We start from the raw sequence: 18,612 nt of genomic DNA on the forward strand, positions 1-18,612 counted from the left end.
GAAAAAAGAAAAAGAAATAAAAACCTAAGTATAAAAAAATATCAAACGAACAAACACTTTGTATCTTTGTCTTTAAAACAGAGCCGTGTGAGTCTAATTTTTTTTAAACTTACATAATTCATTTGCATTTATTTATTTTTATTACATTTTCAAGACACACTGCGTCATTTTTTTTTTTCCGCAATTAAGCTACCCAGAATTGCTCTTCCACGAGTTGTATTTTAATGTACGAAGATAAACAATAAACTACTTCTGCCTCGGAGGTAGAATCTCAACGCATGGATTACTCTCGACTCTAAGTTTCTTAAGATGAACTTTTCTCGAATCCTCGCCATCTGTTGCCACTCGTGTACTCTTGAACTCACGACGAAGCAAAAGAACAAGTCAATAAGCAGCTTGAAGTTTCACAGTATGCTTCTCGTAGTTCCGGAATGCTTCGAAATGTGAGCCGTGTTTCAGGACCATTGACCTAATTCCGTATCTCGAAATAAAGATATCATAAGTCCGAAGAAATAAGATTTTCAGAGCTTTGGATGGTTTATCAAATTACAATGAAACATTAAATTTAGCATAAAACTCATTGATTTTTGAAATTTACGAATATATTATTTTTTATGTGAATTATATTAATGTTTTTAAAAAGTATAACTTTTTTTTAAATACATATATCTTTGAATACATATAATTTTTATAAAACTTTTTACGAGAAGAAAAAAGAGTAAAATAGTTGGAATCGTTAGATAGAAAGAAGAGAAATTTAGATCTTACAATTAATACGCAGATAGACATACATACACAAATTATTTTTGCACGTATTGCTTGCACTCCTATGAATGCGCTATTGAATACTATGTACCCTGAGTTTTCTCAGCTCGTTGTCCCGCTTCTCAGGGCCGCTTTCAAGCAGATCGATCGATCGAATAAATAAAGGCGCGCCACGCCTGCTGCTCGCTGATGTTTACCAGAGAGAATCACGATTCTCCATCACCTCATTTCAATAAACGCACAGCGGCGTGCGCGCCCGGAAAATATCTAATCTCCGGCGAGATAAGCCTAATCGAGACTCTGTAGTCACTCTTTATGTCCTCATAGACGCGAAATGTGTGCGAAGAAAAGGTCGCGCCGCACTCATAATACGTCACGCCGGCAATTGAAAACGAATCAGACGCCGAGACGTCTCTAACGCATCGTCTCGCAATCTCCTTCGTCGATAAGAAATCGCGCGTAATTTTCAGTTCGGTGTCCGAGGTCAACGATCTCTCTCTCTTATGTTTCTAATACAAGTAGGTGGATAGTCTTTGAAAATACGCGCGCAGAATTTAGTTGCTTCCCGAAATAATCGCGAGCGCTCGAGAAGTAGTCTGCGAAAATAATCACTTGAATTTTAACCGTTCGCAATTCGTAGCGTATTTTTAAACAGATCAAAAGCAAAGAGAGAGAGAGAAAGAGTTATTCTGTCGGAAAAAATTTGGCGCACAACCTGTATTTTGTATTCTAATAATTTTTTATTTGATATAAAGAAACGGGGAGAAAAAACGACATTTATTTATTAGCGAACGCGCAATTGTTTCCGGCGCATTTCGTTTCTCGCGGAAGCTAACGATCGCTTATTTCTCGCGATCGCGCAAGCTCCTCGAGCCAGCTTCCTTCCTAAACTCCGGGGAAACGATTACGTTCGAGCGGTTTGATAAACATCTTATTTTGGGCCGTGTCGAAACGTCGCGGTGGTGTGCCGCATGCCGTGCTACGAATCGCTAAAAATATACAACTCCGTGGACGAGTCGCCCCCGGTGCATCGGCACTCGGTGAAACTGCAATCGAAAATAAACCTCTCGGAACACCTGGCACCCCTAGTGTTCTGTTCGGCACCGTCGTTAGATCCTCATATCACTCGCGCCTCTTCTTCTTTACACCCGGAATTCTCGCACGATACGCACACCTGTCCCACGCATTCTTTCCGATAAATATTCGACGGCATTTGTATGTATCTAGATATCGTCGAACTTGCAATAACGCGAGATGTGGAATTCATTTTATATTAAATAATTGTGTATTGATTGCCATAAATAATGCAGAAAACCGACATTTTATTTTATCGCATCTTAAGACTCGAAATAAGCAAAACAGTTAATGTAATTGTTAATATAGACAAAAAAAAATTATTTACGAAAATCCATGAAATAAAAAACTTGTAATAAAACATGATGTCGATGGGATTGAATAGGATCAATGAGTATACCGCTATCACGTGAGGAAATATATATATATATACCGTTGCAATATCGCTCAACGCGCTTCTCATCCGTGAGGTCTGTCACGATAAGATTACGGCGTAAAGATTTCACGTGTTTGCGTACTTCGGAAAAATACACTCTGAGATAAGCAAAAAAATCAATATTTGTCGCGCATACATAAAAATGCAATTATTTTTGCAAGCGTTCGTCAGTGATCAAACACAATTGATTACTTCTCGATAATCATCGCTGAAACGGCATCCTAGGACGGCCTTGAACAGGTGGCTGTCGCTAATCTTTACAACCGCACGTGAGAAAAAAAAGGTAAATTTACTCAGCGTGGGGCTGGAATTCATTATGAGATTTAGAGTCCCATGTCCTACCAACTAAATTTCGAGCTACTTGTTAGCTGACTCGTTTTTTGCCAAAATGGTCAAGAGTATATATTGTAAGAAAAAGTTTTTGAAATAATGAAAAATTAAAAAATTTTTTTTTAATATAAAATTCCAATATACATATAATAATAATCTACCATCACATTTTATATGTTTTTAATTATTTTTATAAAACTGCATTTAAATCATTATTTTCTTATACAGATTATTGACAATTAAAAACAAAATTTAAATGCGTATATATAATACATATATAATACACCTTTTTTATTGATATACCGTCATTTTTTTATTATTGTAAAAATTTGTTGCTCTAGAAAATTTGTAAAGGAAACGCAATTGATAATTAAAAACTGAACCAGCCAAAAGTTGCATAAGCGAGAATCATTGTGAGGGTAGCATTAACCACCTATATTTGCGATTCGACGCGGCTGGCACCTTTCCAAGAAATGCTCTTTCTTACATGTTAAGTTTCTTTGAAAGAGTGTGTTGGTGCATTGGATTTCTTCTCTTTTTTTATCGTTCCGTCGTTTCTTTCCCATTCTTTCCATGCACGTATCGTTATACGAAATAAATTACTGATAATAAGATTTTTTAAGTTAAGGGGTTATAGGCAGTCATAAATTTTGAAAAATCGATTTTTTCGAAAAATTTTTATCTAGGATTTTGAAAAATATAGAATTTTTACAAAATGGCGGCAATTTAAAGTCAAAGTTATGATTTTCGCTAAAAAAAATCGACTATTTTTTACTTGTAAAATAAGATGTAGTCATTGAAAAATAAAATCCTTCGTTCAAGCACTAACTTTTTATATCTAAAATAAGTATGCAAAATTTCGTTAAGATCGGTGCAATAGTTTTTGAGATATCGTGCTCACCGACTTAAAAAATGCAGTTCTGAGAAAAACGCGTTTAAAGTTTCAAATGCAAATAAAATTAAAATAAAATTTTTTTTCAACTTACATAGAGTCATCTATTCCAGGCCCATAAAGTAAGTCCTTAGCTCCAGCTGTACTTTTAGATGCAAATTTTTCGAAAAAATCGATTTTTCAAAATTTATGACTGCCTATAACCCCTTAATTTCTATAATAGATTTTTTGAGTTAATTCTTACAATTAGTTTTACATATAAAAACTTTGTTCAATTATATTTTACACGTACGATTATGTACATTAACACTGGCAAGTGTTACTTTAATATACCTATATCTCTTCTTTTTCATTCTTATAAGACATGGATTTTTTTCAATTTATTTATTTCAATTTATATATTTATATAAATTGTTTAGTCTATTGTAACAAATGTGCACTGTACAAAATGTAGAATCAACAAAACTGGCGATAAAGTTGTAACTCTTACTTTACTTAATCTATTTTTTTAAATCACATTACGAGTACGTTGAAAAATATCGAGATGCCATAAATAAAATATGTTTCAAATTATTTATTTTACATATGACGTCAAGGACTTTGTTGTCGTCGGATTAATCGTAACTTTAGTGTTTTTATTCGAGTTTGCTCGGGCTTATCGTATTATTCCATGAATCGTCGTAATCGTCAAAATGACGCGAATTTGATGCGGTATTGCACGCGTCGATAATTACAACCGATACTGCCTAATAATCGCCAGTTATTTCATCATATTATGTTCCGGTGATAAACCAACATTATCATACAGTATTGCGTAATGTAACGCGAACGGAAAAATTGGATCACGTTTAAGTTTGCATTTCAAGATAATAGTTTCCGCATTTTTGTGAACATTGCATTGCTTCCGGCACCTTTTCTCCAATTAAAATTCTTTTTTTTTTTTTCTTTTTTTACAGAAACAATTTTGACGTTTTCATAATGCTAATAACTGTGTAATTATTAAATTACGAAATAATATTGAAATTGAGAAGAAAAGTTATGCAAAAGTTACACTGTTTACTCCAAAGCGCGATACGTGACTGTATGCATGTGCACTCGCATGCATGATGATATCGAGACCACGATAAAAACATGTATATTCTTTCTTGGAGGCTCTGAAACGTCATTGTGTCTATCATCTCCGATCAATTCAATCGTTAGTTATCAGTGCAGCTGCCAGGAGAGCCGCGAAATTATTTTGAACAAGGCGTCTACTGTCGCATCGCGTAATATCGGGAAGTTGACACATCGGGAAGTCACTGGCGCGATGCCAGGTATATCGTTACGTTGGGAAATTCTCTGACGTTGGTTCTGGACAACGACCCTGAATCCGCGGAACCCTTATGGTTTATTCACCGTGCTTCGTCGACAAGTAAATATCTCTTTTCTTATGTGAAACGATGGAGAAATATAAAGTATTATATATATTCGTTTCGGATATTTTATCGTGGCTATTCTTATTATTAACTTATCTGAAAATATCGACAACAGAGAAATATTTTTATTATTTTGAAAAAAAAGATAATATAATGAGTGAACACAATATCGATAAGTAAACACTACATCGAAAACAAGAAAATTTTTTTTATTTATTATATTTTCTCGATGTCCGTATCGGGTTATCACAAATGTCACTAAGAAGGAAGAATATACATATATTTTTTTAATTGGCTTATTATTTGAAGTATTTCAAATTTGATCATCTCGTCGCATAAAAACTTATATATTTCCATCATAAATCATAGAGAATTTGACTGCACGTTGATTAACAAGAACACCGAAGAGACATGACGGCAATAGATAAGAATCTGTAAACGAAAGGCATTGCGTAGACACTTGGAAGTGCAAAGGTTTCTCATGCATATTACGTTCTCAGTATTCGTTGAGTTGTGAAAAGAGAGGAATGTCTTTACTCAAATAACTGCAATACATAGCCATACATATTTAATTAACCGACAATAATCTTTCCGGGGGACTTGACCTCCCGATCGCCGTGAACTTTACGTGTCAAGGCCGTGGATCGTTACTGCGTCTTCGATTTCGCATATTCACATTGCAGCGAGCGAGGGACATAAACAATACACGTGATGTTACGCGGAGATAAGGACGTGAATGGTCCTCTCACATTTAAGAATATTAATATGCATTCAATTATCTTTGCATACGCGTTCTAAAAGATGTAATAATGTTCTTTGTGTGTGTGTGTGTGTGTATTTGCGATACATCATGAGAGGATCATCAATCAACTACATTTTACTACGAAATCGTTGACTGTCTTTGCTAGAAAAACAGGTCCGCTGATACGATTGCACGATCTCGAGTCCGCCGTTTATCACGCCGGAGATAAAATTCGATGATGCGTAAATTAATAATTATGTATTGCATATTTGAATCTACACGCTGGACACCGATTTATTACGACATTTGTTTACGAGGAAGAGAAGAAAGGGATGAAGAGTGAGTCACAAGAATTAAGCAGTATTTTATAAATATTTTTTTTCTTTTATCGAAGGTTTTGTTTTATCCTCAACGTAATATCTTTATCTACTTTAACTGTCGCCGTTATTTTTGATAATAAAAATTATGAATATTAAGATAATATTTCAATAAACATGTGATTATATTCTTTTTTTATGATTGCGTATTAAAATGATAAATAATTTTCAATTTTGTAAATTCATAATATATATATATATATATAAAATTTCACTTTTTAACTTATTTTTTATACAAATATAACAGAATATAATAGATTTAGATAAAGAATAGTATAAGTTTTTTTATGGCAAATAAAAATAATGGCCATAATTTGGGAACAATTTTGTATAAAAGTGATGCATAGCTACGATAAAATGTCTGCTTGATACGTCTTTTAGAATTACTGTAATTTATAACCAACGCGTTATAATTAATGCGTTGGGAGTTTAAAAAAATGCCAAACTTCCTCGAAATAAACTGGGAGATCGATTAACTTCTACTGCAACTGTTATTTATAATTTACAATGCGACTTATATTTGTATTCTAAATATTATCTTCTCAAAAATATTTCGTGTTTAACACATAACATTATTTTCTATTCGCAACTATATATATAACGTTTTAATTCTCTCTAAGATATTAATATTAATCAAGGGATTACAACGATAACACGCTGAGGCACATAATAGATGAGGCTGTTAATTAGACATTATTGACATTCTTTTTAAAGACTTTTTAACATATATTGAAGCAGTCTAGTAAACTTAAAATTGTAATAAAATATGTATGAAAATTTTGAAAAATATGAAGAAATAAATTATTATATATTAATATTAATATTGTATATATAATATTAAAATATATAAATATTAACATTGTAAGCATTATAAAATATATATTTAAGTATATATTCAAGGTGGATAATTTTAAGCTACTAACTCTTATCAAATAATTTATTTTTTGCGACTGAGTATGTTATCTCTCCGAGCATCTCAAATCCACATGAACTAATAACAATTTCGATAAGTGCATTGTGAGAGTCTAGAAATAACCCTTATTGTAAGGCCCGGATAGCTCAGTCGGTAGAGCATCAGACTTTTAATCTGAGGGTCCAGGGTTCGAGTCCCTGTTCGGGCGTTTATTTTTTTCTTGCGCCCTATCGAAATGTCATCGATTATCATCAAAGAAAGATTTTTATTTGCCAGATACAGATTCGCACAATTTTGCCTATCTGGCAAGAAAGTTTATTCTTCAATAAAGAGCTTGATGGCTCTTCTGGAATTCCAACGACGATTCCAAAGAGATAGAGAGAGAGAGAAGGAAAGAGATTTTAGAGGTCGTCATTTCGTCGTTTGCGCTGTTTCATCCTTTCGAATTGTTCCATTATCCTCGCGAATTCTCTCTCTCGTATTTGCTGCCGTAAAATGGGATATGCTTGCACACCACCTTCCAGTCCGTTATCCAAGATAGAGCGATTATTGACGCCGTTCCGTAACATAAGAGCGGAATTTTGCTGCAGGAGATGAACGGAGTATGAAATTTCGCAATTTGGCGTAAATAGCGGTGAGATCTTTCGAGGATATGGACAAATAAAAATTTGATCTTGAACAAATAACTTTTTACCGTTGAATTTAAAGTATCTTTTGATTTTACCCCGCTTTTATAACCATATAATTTACATCAAGATTTTATTCTATCTTTAAGAATATTTTAAGTGACTGCAACTTTTAATTCAATGATTGCTAAAAATTATACTTTTACAAGCATAGTTATATATCTTTAGGTTAATAAAGCGTGAGTGAAATTTTATAGTATAAAAATATATAATTTACAAAACAGGAATTCTTTTCACTATTAATCCCCATCTTCTATAAAGCGATGGACGGTGGGAGAACATCGTGTCGATGATTTATAGGCAATTATTTCACAGAGATTGGCACTCGATATAGAGAATTCCACTTTCTGACATGCATTAATAGCGAGCTTTATTTGAGCGTTTTATTTTTTTATCTATCGAGTTATAATCGATTGTAACTTGACTAATGTCACATCGTTAGAAACGCGCATTAAACGCGCGCGCGTAATTTCTTATTTATTTTTATAAAAAGCGACGTCTAATTAGTAATCTGTAACATATGTACTTTCACCAACCCACTTTGTATCGGAATAAGTAAACCGGAATTATATCGGAATTTAATCAATCTAGATAAAATTAAATATATGTATGAGAGAAAGAGAGGAGGAGAATTTATATTTATTAATTTGAAAAAAATTAAATTACTTCAAAACTTCACATTACTTCACAATTATGTGAACTTTTGAAAAATAGCGGAATTATTTTATACTTTTTTCCGATTTCTCCGAACAAAAATCGGCGTAAAAATATTCCGATATATTCCTCCTGACGGAGGAAGAGATTAACGGTTAGGGGAGAAATTGCGCGACTTTTTTTTTTTTTACGAGAATTGCATCGTAATACATAATATATGATAGTCCTTCTGTGTGTGTGGGACGTATAAATGCGTTGCACGTGAATAGGATCTACATATATGTAAATTAAACGCACACGTGCGCATCATATTTCTAACGCAGCGTGCTCGGTTGTACAGTTCCGCTTTCAAACCGCGAGAATATTCCGGTGGAAGCATACATTACGCGCACTCACGTCGGTATTCCGAGGTTAAGAGAAAGAGAGCCGGATAAATATGTGTTAGATACGCAATTAAGGATTCATTCACGACTCACGTACGAGCGAATCCTTCCGGCAGATGCCCGACGTTTTCACACAAAATCGCACATTAGAAGACATATTAGCGATGTTTATACAGCAGTTATCGTAACGCGGTTAATTGAAGTTACAACAGCACTCGACTCACGTCATCCTTTTATCACTGTACAAAAAACGCTAAACGTTAATTAATTATCGCGGCCGAGAACTCGAGATCGTCATTATAACATTGTCGATTTAATTTTCCTCATGGCTATCTGTAATTGTATATTTAGTTAGTGAATAATATACATACGTCATACAGTAATATATGTTATATATATATATATATATACATATATATGCATATGTATAATTGTCAAATGTAATTTTATGCACATATATGTATTGTACATACATATATTATGTATATGTATATGTTTAATATGCATTATGCTGTTGCATAAATGACAATTGAGTGTTGCAGACAATTCAGTTCGAATGTAAATTTGTGAACAATATTGGATTAGTGACTAATGTATGTGTCTGTATGTGTGCACGCACAGTATTTCTATTCCTCTCTCCTCTTCCTCTTTGCATAATATAATACATTATCGATTTTAACAATGGTGAATTTTTATTGAAACCGCCTTATATTTTATTTTAAATTTACAAAAAAAGAAATTATGTATATATATATATATACTTATTGTTAGTAGATTTCCACACAAAAGAAAAGAGCTAATTTTCTCTTATTTGACACAATTTTGTTAATTATTATCATCATCTTTCTAAGTGATCAAAATTTAAATGCAAGCGAAATATAATTTACAGAAATTTGTAGTGTAACATGAAATGATGCTGTGAATCAATCAGAAAAAAATCAAATATTTTAGAAAGCCGCTTTCGTGATAAGTTTACTTACTGCAAATATATGAGGCTACGCGCGCATAGCATAAAGAATGCTATGTACGTTTTTATCGTGTATACGCAAAGGCGACGTTCTAATTCCTTTGTTTGATACACCGCTTCTCCAATCGTTACACTCCCACGTTTTTTTTCCACCGTCACTCAGCCTCAGCCGCTTTTTTTTTTTCTAGAAAATGCCGTACACATGTCTCTCTATCCATATCTCCGTTCATTCGTTCAGACTGACTGAGATTCCCTGGTCTCACTCTATAAACTCGTTTTCCTTTTCTTTTCGATACACAAACTGCCCCATGCGGCTCCATGTGGCGTCACGGTGACGGTCGAATTAAACTAGACTAGTTTATTTTCCCTTTGCCGGTGTTTCTTCAACTGTACATATAGACGCTTCTCTATTTTTCCCCTGACCCAATCGGCTGCGAAAATTAACGTCTTCCCCAAGTTGGTTTGTTTAAACGACACTATGTACAGGAACGAGAAACGTACAGCTGAAAAGGTGATGCTTCCTGCGAAAATCAATCGAAAATGTAGAATAAGTTTCTTTTTGTATGAGACTTCAGTTCTGAATTTGACTTTAAAAAATTAATTAATTTGTTATTAATTTTTTAAATATTAAGGTTAATTTTTGAAAATTTCATACAAAAAACTTTTATTCTACGTTTACGATTTATTTTACACTAGGAATTTATATGCAATTTCGATTATTACATTTTCTGATTCATCTTACATGTTACCTCACAATAATATTATAATATTATAATTAGTAATTTAGAACTTGCCGAATGATTCTGAATTAATTGGTCAGTAGTTTAATGTTTTTTAATCTATTAAATAATAGATATAATATTTTTATGTTATTTCCTTTATATATATATATATTGTATATGTTGCAGGCTTCCTAAAATCAGTCCTTTTGCCACAAAATCTATGCTTTTTATAAAAAGATTGAATTTACAAAGATTTTGTAATATAATAATATAATATAAAAGATTCGAGATCATAAAAGATAAAGGTTAAAAAACCTGAGATTGAAAGTAAATTTTTGTTTAAAAAAGAGAATTCTGGATATTTATGGGAAAAATTCTTACATTTTACATATACTATCGAAATATTATATTTCTATGAAAATGTAATCTTCAATTGAAGTATATCAATTTTATTTATTGAAATACCATATGAATAAATAAAGCTGTTTAAATACAACTTTTGCAGATAACATTCAGTTGTTCTGCACTTAAAAAATTTTATATCATTTTCGTAGAATCATTCTTGATTATTCTTCACAATATCATATTTGATTTTCATATATCGTCGTAATTAAACTGCTTCTTAAAGACAAATTTATAAGCGTTTTTAAAAAGTTTTTTTTCAATGTTGCTAACAATTGTAAAAGTATCAAATTGTTTTTAAATTATTGTAATTTTATGTATATCGATATGATCGTATCAAAAATTTGCATAATTCTGCGTGATATTGAGATACTCGACACTCCTTTTATAATAGCATTTTTAATCTGCAATCTGATCTACGCTCCGCAATTATCTGAAAAGATGTACGATTATGTCTGTGAAATGATTTAAAAGTTAGTGTTTATTGTTTTAACTTGCAAATGTATCTTTTTGAGAATAACAATTGACACATTTATTAATCACGTTAATAATAATTTGTTAATAATAACCAAATATTTCAAAAAAATGTATCTTAATAAATTGCCAAGGATTTTTTTAGTGTAAATATCCATGATTCTCAAGATATATTCTCGATGTTATGGTCGCACATTCCAGCTATTTATTACATGTTCTAAGTATAGGCCTTTTTTTACGCAAATGACGTTTCATCACTCGTTCAGAGGGAAAAAATCTATCCTATCCAAGTCGTGGACAGAAATGATTTGTTTCTATGCAAAGAAAACTAGTTTTTCTTGCCGGACGTTTTTTGCTGATGAAATCAGTCATCAATTATGTCAATAATTATGTAAATAGATAATTGTCCTTGGCAAAGACCTGTTATATACTTCACGACGTTTTTAGAATCGTGAATCTCGAGAACGATCAGGCCTTGTCAATTGTTTTCGCTCGATCGATCGACGTCAATTGGTGGAGATCCTTATATAATTCGCATCGCGATTCCTCGATATCACTTTGCCCTTCCGGATTTCAATCGTCACTGACAGTTAATAACCGTTTAATAACAAAATTCGTTTTCTTTACCGTTAATCGCGATGCGTTAATTATGCCATTCAATAAGAAACTGCTCAGTCGCGGAAATATCGAGTTCGATTTAAACGGACATTGATGAGGAAAAACTGCTCGCGCGTGTTTGAAACGCGGATGGCGATCTTTTAGCGATATACATATATGCTTGAATGTTTTCGCGGCGAAACAGGAGGAAAAAAGATTGGGGGTTATCATGGTCGGCGTTGAATTTATAGGAGCGGATTAAAAAGTTCTGAATAACCTTGTATTGGAGCGCTGAAATGGGTGTATAATTTTGACGAGTTGAATTTCCGATGCTCGCGGAACAGCAAATAATCGGAGCGCTCATCGTGAATAAAAAGAACATTCCAATAGTATGAATACTGGGAAAGTGAACCTGATGAAACACATGTTTTCACGTTCATCATAAATGAACGTAGAGATTATTTAGCGTATCGTTCGCGTCGAGATTCGAAATCGTCGCGATAACGATAACAGTTTCGATTCCTACTGAGAAGCTTAATAAATACATATTTTTAAAGAAACTTGTGTATACAGTTGAAACGAACGGGCAATATTTACCGGTTCGTGGACTCGAATAAAAGCCGCCGGAATAAAATAATCCGAAAGATTAATGTCAGAATCCCTCTCTTGCGTACTTTACTAACGAGTTACTGCGGTGTCGTTTTCACGATCGCCGCCAACGAGAAGAATAATGCACTTTCGTAATTTGACAGACGATTCTCACGGCGAGATTCTCTGCTTCGCGATCGCGCGTAAATAACTCGTTTAATTAAAGGTAAACCGTAGACGCCCACCTCTTGTGTAACCGCGTCAGAAGGATCATGGGTGTTGGAGCGTGGGTATCATATCGGTTGGCAATCAATAGTATATATTCAACAATGTAGCTTGTTTATTTGCGAGCACGCGGGCATTTAAATGCATCCGAGTGATTCCCAAAAGACACTCCCGTTGATTGGTCGGTCGGCGCAATTCAGGAGTTTCTCGTTTCACTTCTCGATGCATCGACATGCAACGGCGAGAGCGCGTTTGGATCAATCCCTCGGTCGTAAAACGGAAAACGGTATCCGATGCTTTTCGTCATGGGAGAGAACGTCTGTGGATCTCATCAAAATTACGGTCACGTCGCATGCGATCGGCCTTTAGCTCTACACTCATTTCGTGAATTTTATTAACACCGATGAGGTAGGTATTTTATTACACGTGCAAGAGTAAATCGGACTCTCCAACAGTCAAGGAATAGAGTAGAAGGTTCTCTTCTACCGATCCAATCCATTGCTCTTCTTCTGTGCGACTATATTACGCCTAAGAGTTTTAAGCAAGCGGCTCGAAACAGTCTTCCAACATCCCGTTCTCTCGGATGCGTAACGAAGGTCGTATCTCGATTTACGTTTTCCTGCCGACTCGTAAAACGGCTTCCGGCGACACCTGCGTCTCCTCGGAATTTAAAAGAGGGAGAGAAAGAGAGAGAGAGAGAAAGAAACTTTATGAACCGTAGCGAGATCCAGAGTCGTCGCGCGTAAAACGTTAACTGCTCCCGTTCCGGCCGAACGAGAAAGAAACTATCTCTATTTAATTCTGCGATTCTCTCTTTCTTCCTCCGCTCACGTTAATGACCATTCGGAGAATAAAACGAACTTCTTTTTCCTTTTCTCCCCTGTCTCTCATTCTTAAAATACTATTCTTTTTTTAGGAACCCATCTTATACGCATTTGGATTCTTCAAATCCAGGTATATGTATAACATATATTTCCGTTTAATTGGTCCAACAATTTTATTTTATTTTATTTCCGTGGGAAACGCGAATTTACGATCGTTTATATTTTATACGCAGAGATTTTAATAAGTATTATAAATCTAATGTAAATGTAGGTTCCCATGGGTAGGTAGCCCAATGGAAAAATTACGCTAATTTTGTTTTTTTGTTTTTAATGCGATATAATTAGCGATGCGAAATACGATTGTTTTCTCTCTATCGCGATGTTGATCAATTGCCGAGAGCAACGATAATGCAACAATATCTCACCGTGACTCATCGATGCATTTCGCGAAACGATAACGCTTTCCGGCGAGTTAATTCTCCAATTCAGAGAAAACAATTAGACATTTTCTTCTTACGTAACTGGAATAATCACTGAAACCGCGGTTAGTTTATTGCATTTTTTTTCATTACTTATAACACTATTCACTTTTATTAACGCTTGAATTTTAATTCCTTATCTCCTGCGAACGTAGCGGAAAGCTTAAGAAGTAAGTAAATATACAGATTGCCATAAAAAGGTGTTAAATCTTACGTTTCTCGTGGCTATAATTTACGGATATTGTGTTATATTTTTTGAGATTACGGATTAAATTAAAGATTTTAATTTATAGTCTACGAACATACAACCGCCTCTTTTATGGAATGTTAAAGTTACAATCTGTGGCTTTATAAGCTCGCTAAGTGTTTTACGTGCGAGAACTTGGCGATGAAATCAAAGAACCTTTGAATAGAGAGACGCTCAATTTGTTCTTGTCGGATTAAAAGAGATCACTCTTTAAATAGCGGCGAGTTGTTTGCTGCTTTGAAAAGATTAGTTAAGCGCGACACTCGAGTTCTATGACATCATTGCGTGTCAAGGGACCTGTAAACTGAACGCATATATGTACAGTATTTATTATTATATAGTACGCATTATTTAATTATTATTATATATTTGTATTATTCCGACATTAGAATAATCTGGAGCAAATTTGCAAACATCTTTTAATGTCTTATAGTTTTCAAGAAGAAGTTTTACTACTTGCAACAATGTTAAACTCTGCAAGTTTAATCCCTACGCTTTTCGCAGCTAATCTCTTCTTATCAAGAGTATTCGGTCTCTTTTAATTATCTACGAGTAGTTTGGAAGAACTTTTCGACAGTGGCAGAGATTGAAAGCTTTAAAGAATTTGGAAATTTCTTCTGCCCCGATTGTCTCTATCCGAAATAACATATGATTATACTGAAATATCTTTAACAAAATAATCTACGTTATTAATTATAATTATTTATTATTGAGCTGTTGAAGAGAAAAATGATAGATTATAAATTTATAATAACAGATACACGAAGAACAAATTAAAATTATCTTAGCGATCGTTTGGGCTGTCTGTCGCTAAATGTCCGTCGAAAATCAAGCGAAATATACCATTCGCTATTCTTCGCGTATTAGTCGCTTCATACAATTTGAGAACTCATACCCTGCACGCTTGCGACGTTCGTGAGTCGAGTACCGAGCGGCAATCTTGAGGCTCTGGCAGAGGCCTCGCATTGCTCGAGGGAATACCGAGGTGAACGTAGTAGACTGCTTGGTGCCAGCAGCCATTCGAGTCCCTCTGCTCGCTTTAGTCCACGTCCGTTTCTTTCTTCCTTCCTCTCCGTTGCCGCTGTCTGTCTATCTTTGTCTTACTTAGTTACGTTACGTCTCGTCACGACTACTCTTTCTTCAACGTATCTCTCTCTCTCTCTCTCTCCTCTCTGAGAGTTTCTCTCCATTTTCCCCTTCTCCGCTTGTTTCTTTTTTTCTGCCCTCTCTGGCACTCGAAACCCTGGGGTTATCTTCATCCACTTTTTATTTGTACAGCACATTTGCTCGTCTTTCGATGTTATTATTTTTAACTCGTTATATTTTCAAATGCACCTTGTTACGATGACGTTTTATTCGTTCGAGAACAAATTTCTATATTGTACAATAGATTTCTTTTTTTCTACATCATTTTGATTTTATATCTGGCTATTGCGTTTGCGTTCTTTCCATTTTTTGCCTTTTTCTTTGTGCTGTGTATTTCTATTTTTTGGACGGGCTTTTTATTATTCTTATTTTTAATGTAAAGAAACCTTCTTCTCTTTTATAACATCTTGCCCTTTCTCATGGATATTCTTTCTTTCTTCGCTTTACTATTTTTTTTACCTTTCCTCTTTTGCCTCTTTGTTGAGATCAATCTATGGATAACCAAATTCTCATAATCCGCAATTTCATCTCGCAATGTAACTGCATTGATCGGTACATTTTGTGTGTATAACCGAAGACACTTTTTGCTCGAGAAAATTGTGGAAGTATCGTTGATGATTGCGCGATTTATACATATAACTCTGATAAACAACGTTTTTTTTTTGTCATATTAGATAATTTAGATCGCGCGTTTGCAGAGCACGTGCCAATACCTCCAACAGTTGCATTTATATCTATTATATCATTTTGAAAAGCGATTGCGTCATTCGACATTGAAACGCTCGCGATGCGATAATATTACAGTCTGCGTTATACAGAGTGTTCGGAAAGCAATAAATTTCATGAGAAAAAGAAAGCAGCAGTTTTTGAAAATTGAACAAATATTTGCTATATCGAGGTTTTTGATTAGATAGTGTAATTTTTGATAATTTTCGATTTAGTATCACGATAAATAAACGTTAACACTCAACAAATATTCTTTTCAAGTACACTATATATCACGATTACTTAAGAACGCTACTGCGAGTCTGCCACTTGTTTGCTTCTGTTCAGAAGTGATCTAATACAGACCGCTTCTTGATTTTATCCTTCGCTTGGCATAGACTCTTTGGATCTGTTCAAACACACATACTTTTAAGATGTCAAGTACGTAAATCAATGAAATTGTGGCTCTGTTCGTTGTATTGACGTCAAATGTCTCTTCGCATCACGTTTTGCAAAGTAAATCAATTAGATTCTTAGTCGATTCATTCAAACTAAAAATATATACTTGATTAATTTCTTTTGTCTTTTTTTTTTTTTTTTTTTTATTATATCAATTAGAAAAATCCAATATCCACCACTTCGCTACGAAACGTCCATTCGATGTAACGTGATGTGAAAAAAATGTGACGCAAAAAAGTATGAGCTTACATGTATCTTAATAATGATGTGTTCTTTGACTAACATGACACATTGTCGACATTCAATTCTTTTTATGTCTCACTTCTATCATTGTCGCCATTTTATTCGTTTTCAGACATCGCGACATTTCCTTTGATCAATTTCTTTGACCCCGTCGAAATCGCAATCGTTTTCCCCAGACGTTTTCGAAACGTCGACTTCATCGCAGAATGAAACGAGGAAAGACATTTCCTGTTCATCGTCACGTTAGAATCGAACGTTACGATTGAATATCGAATCTTAATGTTGGATAGTCCGATCGGCAGTGATGATCGCTACTTCATCATTGGTCTGGTTGAGAATCTATGTAAATTTATTTCATAATAGTCTTCTAAATTTTTTTTTAAATTATAGAAAATTAATTTTATAGTTGAAAAAATTATTTTAACAAAGTTTATTACAAACTGCGAGAAATTCGATTTTAATTAGCAAATATATGATTGCGTTATTTTGTAAAATAAAAGTGGGAAATAATTCTCATTTTTTACCACATCAGATATTCCTGTTATCGTTTGCCCGAGAGTAAGACTCTCGAGAGGCACTCTGTTCAAATCGACGACACGTCACGGACATTCGCGCGTCAGATTTGCCAAACTACTCTACTATTCCAAACTACTCGGTGTGTATTTGTGCTCGAAGTATTTTTCCGATATATAAGGCATCTACTTTCGTGCAAACACACGCCACGTCGCACAGTCGAAAACTTATGGCAATCTCTCCCGGCGTATCTCGCGCATCAGGGAGAAATATCCGCCGGGACGAAATTTCTCCTGTGAAGCGTGATGGTGAGAGATCAGATTTAGTTCCGTATGTATTCGTTATCACGATAATTGAGGTGACATTCGTATATGCCGCGTCTGGAATAACGATGAACGACGTTTTTGCATTTAGTTTCTTCTGCGATTTAATACAGCCACTACAGACAGTTATTATAATCATTAAACAAGAGTTATTTCAATATTCAGATGCTCATAATAATCGTATCTTTTACATCCACAGCTGTCATTTAATTTTTATTTTAAATTTTGAAATTTTCGAACTCGCGTGTGAAATTCTTTTCACGTTTTTTGTAACTTTCCTTTTTATGATTTCTCAAATTTCACGTGTCTTATCACGTTACAACTCAAATGCCAAACTATCAGACATTTGACGAGACGAAACAGAATAAAGGAATCACAAAAATCAACAAACTATTTTCTATATATGACAAGTACAACCATATAACGATGGTGACAAATATTCTTTGCTTGTCAAAGGTACGTTGATCGAATATGAAAGTCTTCCCGACTATCGTTCGTATGTCCAATCTCGAAATTTCGCACTTCAATCGTTCGTTGCGACTGACAACGCTAATGCGAAACTTTGAAATTGAAAATATACAATATCGAAGGATTTCCTTTCGAAATATGAGGTTGAAACGAGGTTATCTCAGAAAAGTTTTATCTCTTTCTTGATATATATAATGATCTTATGAATCATATTTTTGTCATTTTGAAGAATAAAAGTGTTTATGGAGATGCTCACTTTTAAATTCAACTATTTCGTTAAAATATTCTTTTTTTTTTTTTTTGTATCAGACAATAAGTTGTAGCATTTTTAACCAATACTTTTTCTAACACTAATATAGATCTTATAAACATGAATACGTCTTGTGGCTATAATCATTATACCGAGTTGATGGAGCGAGAGAGTAATATCTTGTCTTTTTATTTCCATGAAGACTACTGCGCAAACGTGATACAATGGCGGGCACAGTGCTTGATGAAAATAATATATATCAACATATTTTATATATTTTTACATTAATTATATATGGATTTTTTCTAGTAAT

The 18,612-nt window shown here is 34.0% G+C and overlaps 1 protein-coding gene and 1 non-coding gene across 2 annotated transcripts in view; both read left to right on the forward strand.

The window, feature by feature from the left end:
- The window catches only part of Sesn (Sestrin), a 187,898-nt gene that overhangs the window by 102,721 nt on the left and 66,565 nt on the right, over positions 1 to 18,612 (forward strand). The gene's annotated exons all lie outside the window — the stretch shown is intronic.
- Positions 7,080 to 7,152, forward strand: Trnak-uuu (transfer RNA lysine (anticodon UUU)). Its single transcript has one exon. It is a non-coding gene; the product is annotated as a tRNA-Lys (tRNA).

The sequence above is a fragment of the Anoplolepis gracilipes genome, chromosome 9 (genome assembly GCF_047496725.1).
Source record: "Anoplolepis gracilipes chromosome 9, ASM4749672v1, whole genome shotgun sequence".
Classification (NCBI taxonomy): domain Eukaryota; kingdom Metazoa; phylum Arthropoda; class Insecta; order Hymenoptera; family Formicidae; genus Anoplolepis; species Anoplolepis gracilipes.